The sequence below is a fragment of the Lissotriton helveticus genome, chromosome 10, assembly GCF_964261635.1.
Source record: "Lissotriton helveticus chromosome 10, aLisHel1.1, whole genome shotgun sequence".
Taxonomy (NCBI): domain Eukaryota; kingdom Metazoa; phylum Chordata; class Amphibia; order Caudata; family Salamandridae; genus Lissotriton; species Lissotriton helveticus.
This window is the reverse complement of record NC_136071.1, coordinates 911,195,769-911,211,750: the sequence shown is the minus strand read 5'-3', so window position 1 is coordinate 911,211,750 and position 15,982 is coordinate 911,195,769. Positions and strand designations below refer to the sequence as shown.

General features: G+C 45.3%; 1 protein-coding gene across 1 annotated transcript in view; it reads left to right on the top strand.

Moving 5' to 3' along the window:
* Positions 1-15,982, top strand: part of NUP42 (nucleoporin 42) — a 256,272-nt gene that overhangs the window by 79,282 nt on the left and 161,008 nt on the right. The window lies entirely within an intron of this gene.

The following is a 15,982-nucleotide window of genomic DNA, read 5'->3' as shown; positions in this document are numbered from 1 at the left end:
GTGTAAACTGGGGGGGGGGGGGGAGTGAGCTTGGGGGGGTGAGTCGGGGGGGGGAAGGGGGAGCCAGGGTGTTTCCCTAATGACTGACTTCACCTTTCTCCCTGGCCGCCCGAAGGACGGCGTCTCGGTCCCTAACGTTCAACAGCTTGGCGATGCTAGGGCGAGCCGGCAGACCAGGAGCAGGACGAGGGCAGAGGGAGCGGGGGGCCCGCTTGATAATAAAAACCGAGGAGAGGACGTCGCCAAAGATCACAAATGAGCTGCTCCACAAAGTCTTCCATTTTAGAGATCTTGGAGGATTCAGGCACGCCAGTGATGCGCAGGTTACTCCTGCGGAAACGCGCCTCCACATCCTCATTCTTGTTCCTGATCAACTTAAGTACCTTTGAGTCCATTTGGAGAAGCCTGAGGTGGTTTTGTGTCGTGGCTTTCTCCGCATCCGAGACCCTGTAACAAGCATGTGTTGTGCGAGTCAACTCTGGCTTTGACAGCGTCCAGTCGGGTCGAAAGCTGACTGAGTTGGGCAGCAATGCCAGTGACTGTGGACTTTACGTTCAGTATGATGGCCTTCAAATCGTCTTCTCTTGTCGGGGCAGCGTCAGTTTGGGCTGCCGATTTGCCCACATCAGTTACCGCTCCGACCTGCCTGGTCTGCTGGTGCTGATCAATGCAATCTTAGGTTGTTTGGGGTCAGTTTTCCCCATGGCCAGGCACAGTCTTGTGAATAGGGCCGCCAAAGTCAGGAGAGGCAAGGCTACAGCGCTAAGCAGGGCCGGCGGTGGAAAAAAAAAAGCTGTATCCGTGGGAGACAAATTGAGCAAAGCAGCAAGTGCATGTCCCCGGGAAAGAGGTTGAAGAGGGTGAGTGTCCGGCCAATAGTGCGGGTTTGCAGGTTCGGGACCCATGTAGGAGGTTTGCGGTGAGTCAGGGTCCCCCGGCGAACAGAAAAGCCCAGGAAGGTTGGCAAAGGCGTGCGGAGCATTGACCAGGAGAGGAACACAGTCCAAGGAGTGACTGCTAACAATGATGGCTTTGCCCGGCGTGCAAGACTATGAGAGGTGGGGAGTAGGCTGTAGCAAAGGCAAATGAGGCAGGCAGCCAGAGTCCAGTCGCAGAGGCCGGGGCACTCGCAGGGCCAACAATGCACAGGGCTGAGGGAGGAGGAGGGGAGAATCCTCTGGTGCCGCCACACACAATGGTGGGCAAAGAAGAGCGCCCAGCAGTCCACAGGCCCCAATGAGAAGGGTGGCAGCGTAGGGAGTCCGTGGAGCCGGCGGTGCGCATGGGGATCGATCGACGCCCCATGGTCTGGAGAGACAGGATTGCGTAGAGGTAGATGGAAACTCCATCGATGTCCGCAGGATCGTGATGGATTAACGACTTGACCAGCAGAGCCCACTCAGAGTGCGGCCATCTTGCAGCCGGCTAAGCCACGCCCCCATAATCAATTAAAATCTTAACTGAGTTTCACCAGAGCAATTGTTCTTATTGGTGTGTGAACAGGAGCTTTTCCCTTTAGTCAAACCCTAGACATAAAAAAATATAAGCGTTAGATATGGTTCCATGTTAACCGGATCTACCGTCTGCCAAAAGATATAAAACTTGTTTTGGTCTCGAATATTGAAACGTCGCTTGCAAACCCAGAATGGGTCTGTATGTTTCTACTAAGCGGGCCCCTCTTCCCATCGACCAGGTGAGACCGCTGCGGCCACGAGCCTCTCTGCACACCTTGAAGGTGCAGGAAGTCGTCCGTGGCCTTCCTTCTGACCCAGGCCAGCGGTTATAGTTATAATGGTCCCTCCACTCGTGGTGGAAATTGAGCTTGTTTTTTCATGTTTGGAAATGAGAGCGATGTTCACTCATGTATATATTAGAAATGTTATGGATTGCATAAAAAGTGTATAATTTGCTCAAGGTAATGTTATTACAACCTAGTGAGTAAGCAAAAGTACAAGGTAATGTTTATTACAACCTAATGAGTAAGCAAAAGTACAACTGTTGTCTCCATGGGTGTTTTTTTCTCTTACTCCTGTCACCCTTATTACTGTTTACTAAGATTGGGGGATCCTGACCTGCATTGTGTGTGTGTGTAACTTATAAGTTTCCTCATAAATATACGTTTCAACACATTTGTTCTATTTGTTGACATGATTAATTCACAATATCTTTAAACTAGCAGCCCGTCCCGACGTTGTCCGGGTATGAATTGCTGCCGGCCAGTAGTATATTGTTTTGTAGGATTTCGTTTTGGTAGCATTTCTTATCTGTGACAGGCCTGTGAAACGCTCCAATTCACAGTGCACTGCTGATGCACTTAAGAGTGCGCGTTCAGCAGTGTGTGAACTCGAATTATCCCTTCTTTATTTTTCCTTGCAATATTATGTAGCGCAAACTCGACAACATGGCATGAGCACAATTTACATTACAGAAGAACACATTCATTTGTGGTAGGCACGGGGAGACAAAGCGATTTGCCTGGAATCACAGCATGTTGAGCTGATGCAGAGATTCGAACGTAGCTCCCCTGCTCTAAAGTTCGCAATTCTAGAACTTGTGGTGGGAGGTGTGTATACAAGTGTATGTCGGTGCTTGCCATCAATGAGAGAGACCTGTGCATTTTTCAAATGGGTGGTGAAAAAATATGAGTATGTTGCTGGAGATGTGGGCCGCCGTGCCACCAATGTACTTACCGGGGGAGGGTAAACACTCATTATTCCGCAACTTGCTTTCTGCATACCATCACTCCGCATAGTTTCATTACGAAAGTACCATGACTCCGCAATGCCATTATAACGCATGCCATTATATTTTATATGCTTTAACCACGCATACATTTACAACGAAATTCGTTGTAAATGCATGAATGGTAAAAGCATTTTTTTTAATGTTTGGATAAGGTAAGTATGGGTATAGGGGTATATGTTTTGGGGTACTGAGGTATGTTTTGGGGTGTTTGGGTATTTTAAGGGTTCAGATATAGTTTTGGGTTATGGGGTACAGTGTAGTTTTAGGGATAGGTATGGGTTTTGGGGTACAGGGGTATTTATAGGGTTCAGGGCTAGGTTTGGGTTTTGGGGTATAGGGGTATTTTTAGGGTTCAGAGGTAGGTTTGGGTGTTGGGGTACAGGGGTATTTCAAGGGTTCAGGGCTAGGTTTGGGGTACAGGGGTAGTTTTAGGGTTCAGGGCTAGTTTTGGGTTTTGGGGTACAGGGGTATTTTAGGGTTCAGGGCTAGGTTTGGGTTTTGGGGTACAGGGGTATTTTTAGGGTTCAGGGGTGGGTTTGGGGGTACAGGGATATTTTAAGGGTTCAGGGCTAGGTTTGGGTTTTGGGGTACAGGGGGTATTTTAGGGTTCAGTGGTAGGTGTGGGTTTTAGGTACAGTGGTATTTTTAGGGTTCAGGGCTAGGTTTGGGGTACAGGGGTATTTTTAGGGTTCAGGGGTAGGTTTGGGTTTTGAGGTACAGGGGTATTTATAGGGTTCAGGGCTAGGTTTGGATTTCGGGGTAGAGGGGTATTTTTAGGGTTAGGTTTGGGGTTTGGGGTACAGGGTATGTTTATAGGGTTAAGATGGGTTAGTGTTTAAGGGTGTTGGGGTATTTTAAGAAGTAAGGGTGGGTTATGATTATGGGGTGCAGGGGTATTTAAAGGGAGCAGGATGGGATTAGCACACAATATGAGACATGGCATGAAGGGCGGAACGTACCACACGCCCCCAGCGTTTGTCACGCCCACAGCACACACCCACAGCACAACGCAGACACGCCCACAAGGGACTACTTTGCTGGCATGGTTCTTTTACCTTTTAAATGTATATGGTGGGTGTTGGACAGGCCTCGTAGCTGGGCCGTCCCCCCTCCGCACAACGGGGCCCGGACCCGGCTCTCCCTGAATCCCCAGCAAGAACCACCCCGGCAACCCCCCGAGGCAACCCACAACCTGTCCATAACGGGACTCCAGCTCCTGAACCCTCCCGTACCGGCTGGCCCTGGTCCCCATCAGCACCATGGCCCCGGCCCAGCCGCCATCTTTGGACACTACAGCACGAGGCCGCGTGGCCTCAACTCGACCCTAACCTTGGGCCTGGCCAGGCCCCGACATCGAGGCACCAACCTCCACACAGGAGGTAAAGAGACCACTTGGCAGATCAATGGAAGAAGGAGTCGTCAACGGCTCTCCTCCGCCAGGTGTCGATCACCCCCGGCCTCCCTGGGCGCTGGCCCCACCCCCCTGCTGGGTGTCTGGACTCCCTCATTCCGGACCTCCCGACCTCCAGGCGCGAGGGTCCGGACATCAAAGGGGACCAGACCTATAACTGGGGCAGGTCCAGACCAGGAAGGCAGTTGTATCCTGGAGTCGAGAGACACCGAGAAGAACTCATCCTTGACGGACTGCTGGCGCTGCCGCAGCCCTGCCCTGTGAACCCTTCGTCTTGGCCTGCTGGCGCTGCCGCGGCCCACCCTCGTGAAACCATCATCTTGGCCTGCTGGCGCTGCCGCGGCCCTCTGCAACGTGAACTACTACCTTGGCCTGCTGGCGCCGCCGCGGCCCTCTGCAACGTGAACTACTACCTTGGCCTGCTGGCGCTGCCGCGGCCCTCTGCAACGTGAACTACCACCTTGGCCTGCTGGCGCTGCCGCGGCCCTCTGCAACGTGAACTACCACCTTGGCCTGCTGGCGCCGCCGCGGCCCTCTGCAACGTGAACCATCGCCTTGGCCTGCTGGCGCTGCCGCGGCCCTCTGCCACTTGAACCATCGCCTTGGCCGGCTGGCGCTGCCGCGGCCCCCTTCGTTGTAGACCTTCGTCCTAGCCGGCTGGCGCTACCGCGGCCCGACCTTGCAGTCTCCTAAGCTCGAGGATTGTGAGCTTCTCGCTTGCCACCCCCTGTACCGATCGGTACCAAGACTGTCCCGCTACCCCTTTCCCTACAGAGACTAGAATTGAGGGGACCTTCGAGTCCTGAATCCCCTGTATCGCTGATAACCTTGCCTTACAAACCCTATATAAAGAGTGTTGATCTCATCCTTGTGTGGTGTCTATCTGTGGGGAGGAAGTGACTTGTCTGTACGATCGCTGGAGACGGCCCTCCTCGGAGGCCTCTCCCCCAGTACTCGGCCGACCCTCCGGGTCCCCGTCTAACAGTGGGCATCTGCATAGCCTATGTCCTTATGCTGCAACTGCCCTTTCCAACGCTGTATTGGGTGTTGTGATTGGTGCTTTGGTTCCTGAGAATACCCGCCTCAAAGGTTTGGGCTCTCTCTTTATTATATTAGTATGGATTAGGCTCGAAAAATATATACGAAATCTAACGCACAAAATAATTCTTAGGTTCGAAAAGTGAACATAAATCACCTAAATAATACCAATGGCTTAGGACTCATGACATTTCTCACGATTCATGAATTTTTATATAATTCAAACTGTAGTGTGTCGGCCTGCATTTCAATAAAAAAAAATCAAATTGGTTTGAAATGGGAGCATGGAAACAGCAAGAAATTTGTGAGTAAACTGAATAACAACAGTTTTAATTTGGTGTAGAACACATGTTTTGAAACGTATATTTATGTGCAAACTAATACGTTACAATGATTAATGTATCTTTGTAAAATGGCTGCCATGTTTACAGACTGTATTCCACACGTATGGGGTGAGAGTCCTATGTCGATTTTGGATGTAGGATAAAAATGAGCACTTTACATGAAACTGCTGAAAACGTGATCAAGCCGTAATTTGGAACGCGTGGTTTCCTGCTGAATAAATTATCGAGCACAATCGGAACTGGAGGTGTCCGAGTACGTCTGTTTTGAGGAACTGATTAATTGTGTGTGTGTGTATCTATACTACTATTATAAAGAGAGAAGTCTGTCCTTTGAGCCAGGTAAACTCGAAAAGTACACCACCAATCTAAACACCCAAGACATCTATGAAAACCTCAGGGCAAGCAGAAGGACATAGGCGATATAAAAAAAAAACGTTATTTAAAACATTTGCGATATAAAAAAAAACGTTATTTAAAACATTTACGAAAAAAACCAAAGTAGCGCCGTCTGCGTGATGACATCGGGAGCGCGGGGAGGAGCGGCGTTCGGGAGCAACAGGAAGAGTGGGACATGAGCGCGGGGAGGAGCTGCGGAGGACAAGCGGAAAGGAGCGGCGAGAAGCGGAGGAGCAGTGGCAGCGCGGGGAGGAGCGGCGGATGAGGTAGCGGACAAGCGGTCAGGAGCGGCGAGAAGCGGAGGAGCAGTGGAGCGGTAAACACAACAGCACGGGGAGGAGCGGCAGATGAGGTAAGTCAAGCAGCCGCTGGTGCGCAGCAAGGGACGGGCGGGGGACATGAACAGTGAGTGATGGGACGCCGGGGGAAACAAAGCGTGGGCAGAAGCGGCCAGGACCAACAAAACTGCCGCTCTACTGCTGCGATGCTGCCCCCAGCCCCTTTCTGCCCCGGGCTAGGCGGACTGCTAGTGTATGTATATGTATGCATATATATCAAAACAAAACCCTTTCAGGCATAGAGTGACGCATAAATTATGCAAAAAAGACGGAGAGAACTCTGGGTAGTTCTCAAGTTTAGGTGGACAGCAGCTCCTGTTAGAGCACTGTCAACACCAGCGACACTCTAGATCTGCTCACCTCAAATGTCTGTTTTTCTATCAAAGTCTTTAAGCATAGGATGAGCAAAGTGCCATCCCCGCCGAGATAGAAAAGGACAAAGTCTTTGCCATTTCTACAGCAAAGTCTTTAAGCATAGGACTAGCACAGTGCTGTCCTTGCCGAGCTGTAAAATGACAAAAGCCATTTATCACTCCAGGCACAGTATTACAGCTTTGAATTGGTGAAATACCAACTTCAGCCAACCTGAAATGAGTAAAAGCAACCCCTGACACAGTGTTTCGCACTAATTAGAGCTCTTCAGAGAGGTGTATATATGGGTGTGTGTGTGTATATATATATATATATATATATATATATATATATATATATATATATATATATATATATATATTCACTGAAAAAACCATAGGTTATAGACCATATATAGTTAGGAATTAGCATTTAGAAAACCTTATTTTACTCACACAAAACCATTGAAATTCCATATATAGTTAGTTGCACTAACTATATATCGCGCACCCGCAATCCACTGCTGATGATGTCACATATTACATCATTCATGACATGGTCAGTGACATCACTGATGACATCACTGATGACATCTCAAATGACATCACTGATGACATCACTGATGACATCACTGATGACATCTCAAATGACATCACTGATGACATCATCTAGTGTCTGTGTGTTTTTGTAAAGTTTAAATACGTTTTACATATTGAAGAATGACTGGATGTATGGAAGACTGAGTGTGTGTGTGGCTGGCTGGGAGGTGTGTGACTCTGTGCATATCAATGTGTACTTGTATCAGTGATTGTATAAGAGAGTAAGTATGTGTTAGTATATGTGTGAAAAGTATGGTGTTCTGTGTTTAACTATAGATGAGGAAATCGAAGTGTGATTGATTCTTCACAGGACTGACTAGGTGTATGAGTGCATATGATAGTGTTCTAATAATAAGTGACTGTATGTATGAGTAATTGTATGGGTGAATGAGTGAATGTGTGTGTAGACGTACGAATCAGTGAGTGTGTATGTAGTAACTGGTATTGGTGTGTCATGATGTCATCAGTGATGTCATTTGAGATGTCATCAGTGATGTCATTTCAGATGTCATTAGTGATGTCATCAGTGATGTCACTGAAGTATGGTGTTCTGTGTTTAACTGTATAGATGAAGAAATGGAAGTGTGATTGATTCTTTACAGGACTGGCTTGGTGTGTGAGTAACTCCATGGATGAGTGGCAGTGTGTGACTGTCTGCATAGGTGTATGAGTGCATATGATAGTGTTGTAATAATAAGTGACTGTATGTATGAGTGATTGTATGGGTGAATGAGTGAATGTGTGTGTAGACGTAGGAATCAGTGAGTGCTTATGTAGTAACTGGTATTGGTGTGTCATGATGTCATCAGTGATGTCATTTGAGATGTCATCAGTGATGTCATCAGTGATGTCATTTGAGATGTCATCAGTGATGTCATCAGTGATGTCACTGACCATGTCATGAATGATGTAATATGTGACATCATCAGCAGTGGATTGCGGGTGCGCGATATATAGTTAGTGCAACTAACTATATATGGAATTTCAATGGTTTTGTGTGAGTAATATAAGGTTTTCTAAATGCTAATTCCTAACTATATATGGTCTATAACCTATGTTTTTTTCAGTGAATTTTCAAGGTTTTGTAAATGCTAATTCCTAACTATATATGGTCTATAACCTATGGTTTTTTCTGTGAATTTCATTGGTTTTTTAACAGCTAATATCTGTAGCTGTAAAATGTATTCTTCTTTAAATCCAAAAATATATGTTATATGTTTATGAATAATTTTTTTTTAAAATATTTTTTTTTCTTCGTTCCCGCTTCGCGAATCGGGAAGCTTCCCGTTAGCTGACCTTGATGCCGCGAAATAGACCGCGAGCCGGTAAACGTTTCTTTACCGCAAGTGCCGCGTTAGAAAACAACATCGTGACGCCTCCCGTCCGCATGACGTTTCACGTTGTCGCGTGATAAGTCATATGACGTACAACGTTAGCGAACTGGTACGCGAAGCGAGTCGCAAAGCGCAGGTTTCTGGAAGCAAACCGGGAGGCCCTGCAAAGCGCTTAACGTAAACACAGCAAGTCATGTGACTTGGTAATAACACTTTTCATTGGTTCATTTCACTTTTGGTTTCCTAATGATGTAAGACTAGGTCATATAATCTAAAATGAACACTTTTGATTGGTTGAGAACTCTTGTTTTTCCCAAATGATGAAAATCCCTCCTTCTTTCCTCACTCTGACTTTCATCATTGTGAGAGAAAGACCCTTTGTGATCACTGAGCAATGGCTTCTTTAGTAGCTTCAGCTGGTGCTTCCCCACCACCTCCACCACATCCAAGGAAGAGTGGACCACCTGCTCAAGTTATAATTCAACAAGGAGAGGAAGAAGAGGAACAGGAGGACGAGCACGAAGAGAGGCAGTTTTTGCCTGAGCAGCCCAGGACGTCTCACCGGAAAGAAAACTTCATTTGGCAATTTTTTTAAATTCCCAAAGGTCAGAAAAAAGTAAATGCAAGATGCGTAACTTGCCTTATATGTCAAGATAGACTGTCCAGAGGGACCGACAAAAAATACAGTTTCGGAAACTACACAATGCATCGCCATATGACTAGGTGGCATCCTAACAACTACAGTGCTGCACAGTTTCGGAACGACCTAGATAATCTCCCTATTATGGCCAGAAGATCTGTTGTACCGGAAGTAACGGGACCAGAGGGCAGGGAGATGGTGCCAAATATACAAATGAGATTTGGTGATGTAAAACACATCTGCGTATTTTGCGATGGATTCATTTCCTACGGAGAAAAAAGCATCACTCTGATCAACAGAGCTATTGACTATCATATGCAAGTTTGTACGAAACGCCCAAAATAATAAATACTTCTTTTTTTTGTTTTGTTGCTCCTGTTGAGCCCTTTACAATGAATCGTTTTCATTGCCCCCTCCAAGAAAAACCCAAAAAAATATAAAACTGTTCCGAAAAATTCAAAAAAAGTAAAAAAATGTTCTGAAAAATAAAAAAAAGTTCTTTTCAGAACTACCTCCCAGTTATTAAAAAATTGGTACAATATTTGGAACTGTGCCAACCTCTATTTCTCTTAGTTCGCTTCCCAGTTCGCTCCCCGGTACGCGAACCGGAAGCGAACCAAAAACAGTAAGTATAAGGGAAGGAAACAAACACTTATGTTAAAAGAAAGACAGCTATAGGGGAGTAAACTAGAGATACTATTACCCGTAATCCACTGCTGATGATGTCACATATTACATCATTCATGACATGCTCAGTGACATCATCAGCAGAGGATTGCGGGTTTTTTGGCAACGTGCCTTATCCACGGTTTAATAACGCTGCCTTTTGCTTTATATAAGTTTTCAAATTGTATGAAATATATACCAATAGGTCGTTATGAACCTTTAGGTAGTGCTTTTCTTCATGAGGTCTGGTCGCTTCCATACACATACAGATGTTTCAAAGATGATCAAGAAGTTTATCTGAATGGAGAGGAATGCACTGAGACGCCAGATCATTCACTAATGTGTAGGCACATACAGTTACACGGTTCATGCAACAAACACCGACCAAATATGGCTTGCGTGTTGCAAGGCACGCCAGTTCCTGCTATCATCCCCACGTTCAAGTTGTTGGAAAATGGTAGTTACTTGATGCTCAATAATGAAGATTGTTCTGAGTTAATTAAAAGTATTCCTTTTATCGTAACAGTAAGTGAACGGGTTATTTGCTGCAGAAATGTTCTATTTCCTCCCACACATGAACATAGGGAGTTTTCAATCTGGCCACAAATACCAACCTTGGGACAGATTTCAACGGCATGGCAAGAATAAGAGCTCTTTTGTCTCAGAGAGAGGTGGCCTTGAGTTCGGCCCGTGAAACTTTCGTGCTTCACATAGCGAACACCCGTACAGAGGTGCACACACTTTTCAATTCAGATTTGCCTTTCAAATTCAGCAAGATGGTTCCGACTATCTTTAACGCATCCTCCGCAAAGTCCCTGGCGCACTTTTTTAAAGTTGTTACCAGTGGTCTCGTGACTTCATTTGAGAAAATCTTTGGACTCATCCCTGCTTCCTTTCATTCTATTTTCTCCACTCTGGTTCGTGGATTGGCATTTTTACTTGCATTACCAGCGGACGCTCTTGTGCTTTTTTACATTTTTAAATATGGATGTCCCTCCTATGCAACCTCCCACCCTGCAGCTGCTGACACTGTTCCGCAATCGCATGCTAGAATATTATGGCACAATGCCGTTGGCGATATTAAGCACGGCATATGGATTATCTTTTCGATTCTCCTACTTCACCTGTGTCCAGCCTGTATTTCACTGCCTGACCTGTGATTTCGATTGGGCCATTGATTTGTGTCTCTGCGGACCGGTTTCTCCTGACGTCGACTATAATCAGCTGATGACTCCTATCATTACTCACGAGTTGGTTTGTCCTGGCGAAAGGATTATGGCTGTGGCATTGATGCATGGACTACTTGGTCCCTGGAATTTACTGGCGGCAGCACAGTCTTTCTTGGAACAGAGCTTTCTTGAAAACCCACCGAGCTGTCCTCTGATGGTGATAGAGGATCCGGTGCTGGGAGAGCACGTATGTTCTTTTCCGCTTTTAAATTGGATGGCTGAACTGTTTTCGGATGAAGACGGTGACTTCCTATTGGAGGCTGTTGCAGCTTATTTTGCATACACAGTTATGTCATAGACCTTTTTCATGTTTGATATGCTGAGTACTAGCATTTCATTGACAATTCATTGACTTATTTGTCAAGTTTTTATTATTTACCTTGCCTATTGGCTTAAGACTCGATAAAGTACTTGGCTGTTTTATTTTTCTTTAGCATTAAATTTTCCTAGTTTTTAATGCTTTACCTTGCGGACCGTCCACATATAAACTTGCAATCTGCTCTCATGAGATGGCACTTCTATTATCTTATTCAGTTCGTTTCCGGATCATGGGGAGGTGTCATCTAGGTCCTGGATATCTTTACACCGTGTTAAGTTAGCATGGGCTCATTACCGGTTTAAACGCCATTTTTCCTTTTTTGCAACTTCTGCACACGACACTTAGTTGTTGCTTTAGCTTTCCACCTAGTAGTTCATCGTGGTTTACATGAGAATAATATGTTATTGCTCTACTATCTGCTTTGCTTGTTAAACTATATCTGTACAGCGAGTGCTAAAGTTTCAAGAACAACACGATACAGAATTGTTATGAGGTCTGATCTCCACGACTTCATACTCATAACATAAGTGCAACTTCTGCCAATTCTGGGCATGAGGCGGGTTTTATATTGCTTTGCCGAACACACATACACAACAGTTGATGCGGCTCACATGAAGAGAGAGCTGGTGTATGCTGATGTGATTCCTTCAAATCTAAGACACTAAAGTATGGGCACGCCCTAAACCAACACAAAGAGACCTTCTTAGCAAATAATATAATATGTGTATTAGGGAGGGTGAGATATAAGCAGCCGCGGGCCGTGGAGGGAGTTACGGTGAGGCAGGGAGGCGGGGAGGGGGAGAAGCAGGGTGGAGCCCTCTCTACCTTGCCCCTCCCCGCCTCCCTGCCCCACCGTAACTCCCTCCACGGCCCGCGGCTGCTTATAAGTGTTGCTAACTCTTATTCATTTACAGCATGTTAACATACTATCACCATTCGCTTTTTATGTACTAGTAACTATGCTGGTAATTTTGCTACTGATAATATGTGTACTTGTATTATCTAAGATACTACGCCTGTGAAGACGGCATTAGTAAATAAACATTTCAAATACACATGTGTTCTTCTTAACTCCATGTTCTGGTTTCTAAGAAATATATAACGACCGACTGTTCATGAGTTCCACGTATCCTGAGGTACTATAAGTTCATATTCTGGATTGTCTAAACATTGAGAGTTTGTTATATCCAATGTGACACTGTACCTAGCTTGCTAAGGAGTTTTTGATTACTAACGTGAGTTTTGGGACACCCTAATTCGCCGAGGTTCCAATCCTCTGTCCACAGTTCTGTGTGAGAACAGAAACCCTGCGACAGGGGCACCCCCGACCCTTGCTGGAGCTTCATCACACTTGCGATACAACTCCAGCAATGCGCCACCTTTACGGCACAGATACATCACGCATCTGTGCTGTTTTTGCCCCATGATGCGCCGCATTGTAAATGCAGCACACCATAGGTGACGGAACAGCGGCACAGAATGACTAACACATCCCTGGTGATGCGCCAGTCATCATAAATGTATCCCTATGCTTCTTATCTTGTTAGAGATGAACCGCCATATGTATCATCAAAGTTTTTTGCATTTCCTAAATAGCGAACTTTAAGGAATAAATAGCGATTCTTTACCATTCCTAGTTTGCGATGAGCTATTTGCTAATTACAAATTACCCATTCATTTCCTTCATTTCCATAGGGCGGTTGGACTCACTTTTAGCTCGAACGGCTGAATGGATTTCCACGAAACTTGGCAAAATTGTAGGGACTGGTAGCCCGATGTCCCTTTGCTATGTCTCAAGATATATGCTCCAGTGGTTTTTACGAAAATTAACTTTGAAAAATATATATTGGGCTACATTGGCCTATATATATGTTGGATCCCAAATGTAGCCCAATGTAGCCCAAAGATGGCCGCCAGACACACAAAAAAACAAATGTAGCCCAAATATCAGCCAGATGTAGCCCAACTATAGCCCAGTGACAGAATGACCAATCAGCTTCGCAAACCTCCGTTACGCGAAGCGGAGCGCTGTTACAGATATATATCTTTTTTTGAACGTTAATTTCTTAAAATCCACTGGAGCACATATATTGAGACCTAGCAAAGGCACATCGGGCTACCAGTCCCTAATATTTTGCCAAGTTTCGTGCAAATCCATTCAGCCGTTTTATTATTATTATTATTTTTTTTTGCCCCGCGGGGCCCTTTTAAAACCTCCACATCAAACCTAGGGGGTCATCGAGGATCTACTATGCCCCCTTATAGTTATTTCCCCCTTTGTTTTGACCTCCTCTTGTCTTTCGATCCTACCGAGAGACAAGATGGCGGCCGCTACGGACTGTTTGGAATGTTGACAGACGCCGGAGAACCAATCAGCTTCGCTTCACAAAGCTCCGTTGCGCGACAAGTACGCGTCCTGGGCCGCTGCCCAGTCCGCTGTTACAGATATATATCTTTTTTTAAACGTTAATTTCTCAAAATCCACTGGAGCACATATATTGAGACCTACAAAAGGCACATCGGGCTACCAGTCCCTACAATTTTGCCAAGTTTCGTGCAAATCCATTCAGCCGTTCGGGCTAAAAGTGAGGCCAACCGCCCTATGGAAATTAACATGGGAAAAACGCGTTTTGGGACCCCCCTTTTTTCTCGGCCCCCCCTTGACGAACCCCCCCAAAATTTTCAGGGGCTGCTCAGAAACAAAATGTGCCATTTTCCTGAAAATTTCAGCCAATTCCGTCCACAAACGCCAAAGTTATTAGACATAGAATTTTCAAAAATCCCATAGGGAAAAAATCCTAACTATATATACCTACTGGCGACCGCCAGTAGGTAATATATATATATATATATATATATATATATATATATATATTTTGAACAGAGTTACTCCTTCTCCAAGAAGAAAACTGCGCAGGACACCTCTGGATGCTTAGATTAATTTATTTGGCAAAAAGTGAGAGCTGCCTACCAAGACAGCTCTCATGTTTTGCCAAATAAATTAATCTAAGCATCCAGAGGTGTCCTGCGTTGTTTTCTTCTTGGAGAAGGAGTAACTCTGTTCAAAATTTTGAGGGTGACCGGTGCCCACGAAGCCAGGACCAGGAGCAACCGGAAACTTGGAGTGTTTGGAATATATATATTGCTTGGATAGACTAATGGATAGGCACTGTAGGTGTGTGTGTATATATGTGTGTATATATATATATATATATATATATATATATATATATATATATATATATATATATATATATATATTCATGCTCTGTATGGGGTAACTTTACTAGAGAATTTCTTTGCAACCCTTTCATACTGCCATAGGCTGATGGTTGTAAGCAAGAAGCCCCTTCCAAAATGTACTTGGTCCTTGAGCTCCGCTTTGGGTTTATAGTCTACTCCGTAGGTTCCACGGGATGTCGTTGTTGAGGCCTACTTCATGGCTTCGGACCCAATATATCCATTTTTGTTCTCTCAGTAGTAGGAGCGTCTTGATATCTTTTACTGTATTTGGGTTCTGCGGATTATCCAGCACTGTCCAGAATGTTGTCCACTGAGTGCTGTTTCTCCATATAATGTGTAGTGGATTTCATCATGGCTGTTTGGCATCTAATATTACTTCCATGATTCTTATGTTTATTTTCTTTTTTTTTTTTATAAATACAATTCAAATATTGAAGGTTTGCCGTACAGCTGTCATGATGTGGAAGCTGCCTGTCAAACTTTCAACGCACTGACTGTGACAGCAGTTCCAGCCAATACAAGAGATATCTGCTGAGCTGGCGGACATATTTTAATTGGGCATACAAAGTATCCTTGGCATGGCAGTTGTAAAGTATTCTGTCATGTCAACGGTAAATACTCCATGGACCAAACTCTTAATGAGGCCCCAAGTCTTTTGATAGTCTTATCCCCTGGTAATACTTGAATTCTAGTTAGACTACTTAATAGGTTGTGGCGGGCTTCTAAAATGGCCACTGCTCATCTGACTATAGTTCAAATCTAAATGGAAGACATTCAGATTTGGTTGCCCTCTGTTTCCTCAAAGTCATTGTGAGATTACGGAGTGTTGAACTGTGGGCCCACCCCAACATCTTACTGTGAGAATTCGGTTGTGGGACACAACATGCTGAACAATCTGTAATCCCCCAAAACCCATCCCCAATCTCCCACAGTTAAAGCTAAATGCATATTCCTGGAGGTGGCAAGGGCCTGTCACCCATTTATACTTCTACCACGTGCGACCTTTGTGACTTCAGGGAATAGAGCTGCAGGTATAGTGTAATGCCCGCCCAGCCTTGGGAGACGGAGGGGGGATAGTTGGGGGTAAAGGGAGGACCCCAATTTACCACTCAGCTCTCTTTGCACGTGCAGAATACAATCCTGGACAGACAACAGCAGCTCAGGGTCATCCCAGTGGTGACTCTGGATTAAAAGACCACTTATGCTGTTTACTAATTTACAAAGGGAACTTTGGGTGCCATTTTAGGCAGGGCTGTAGTATTGTTCCATATATGAGAGATTTGATCCTGTCCATCCCACTTGTCACTACATTTCTTTAAACGAGACAAA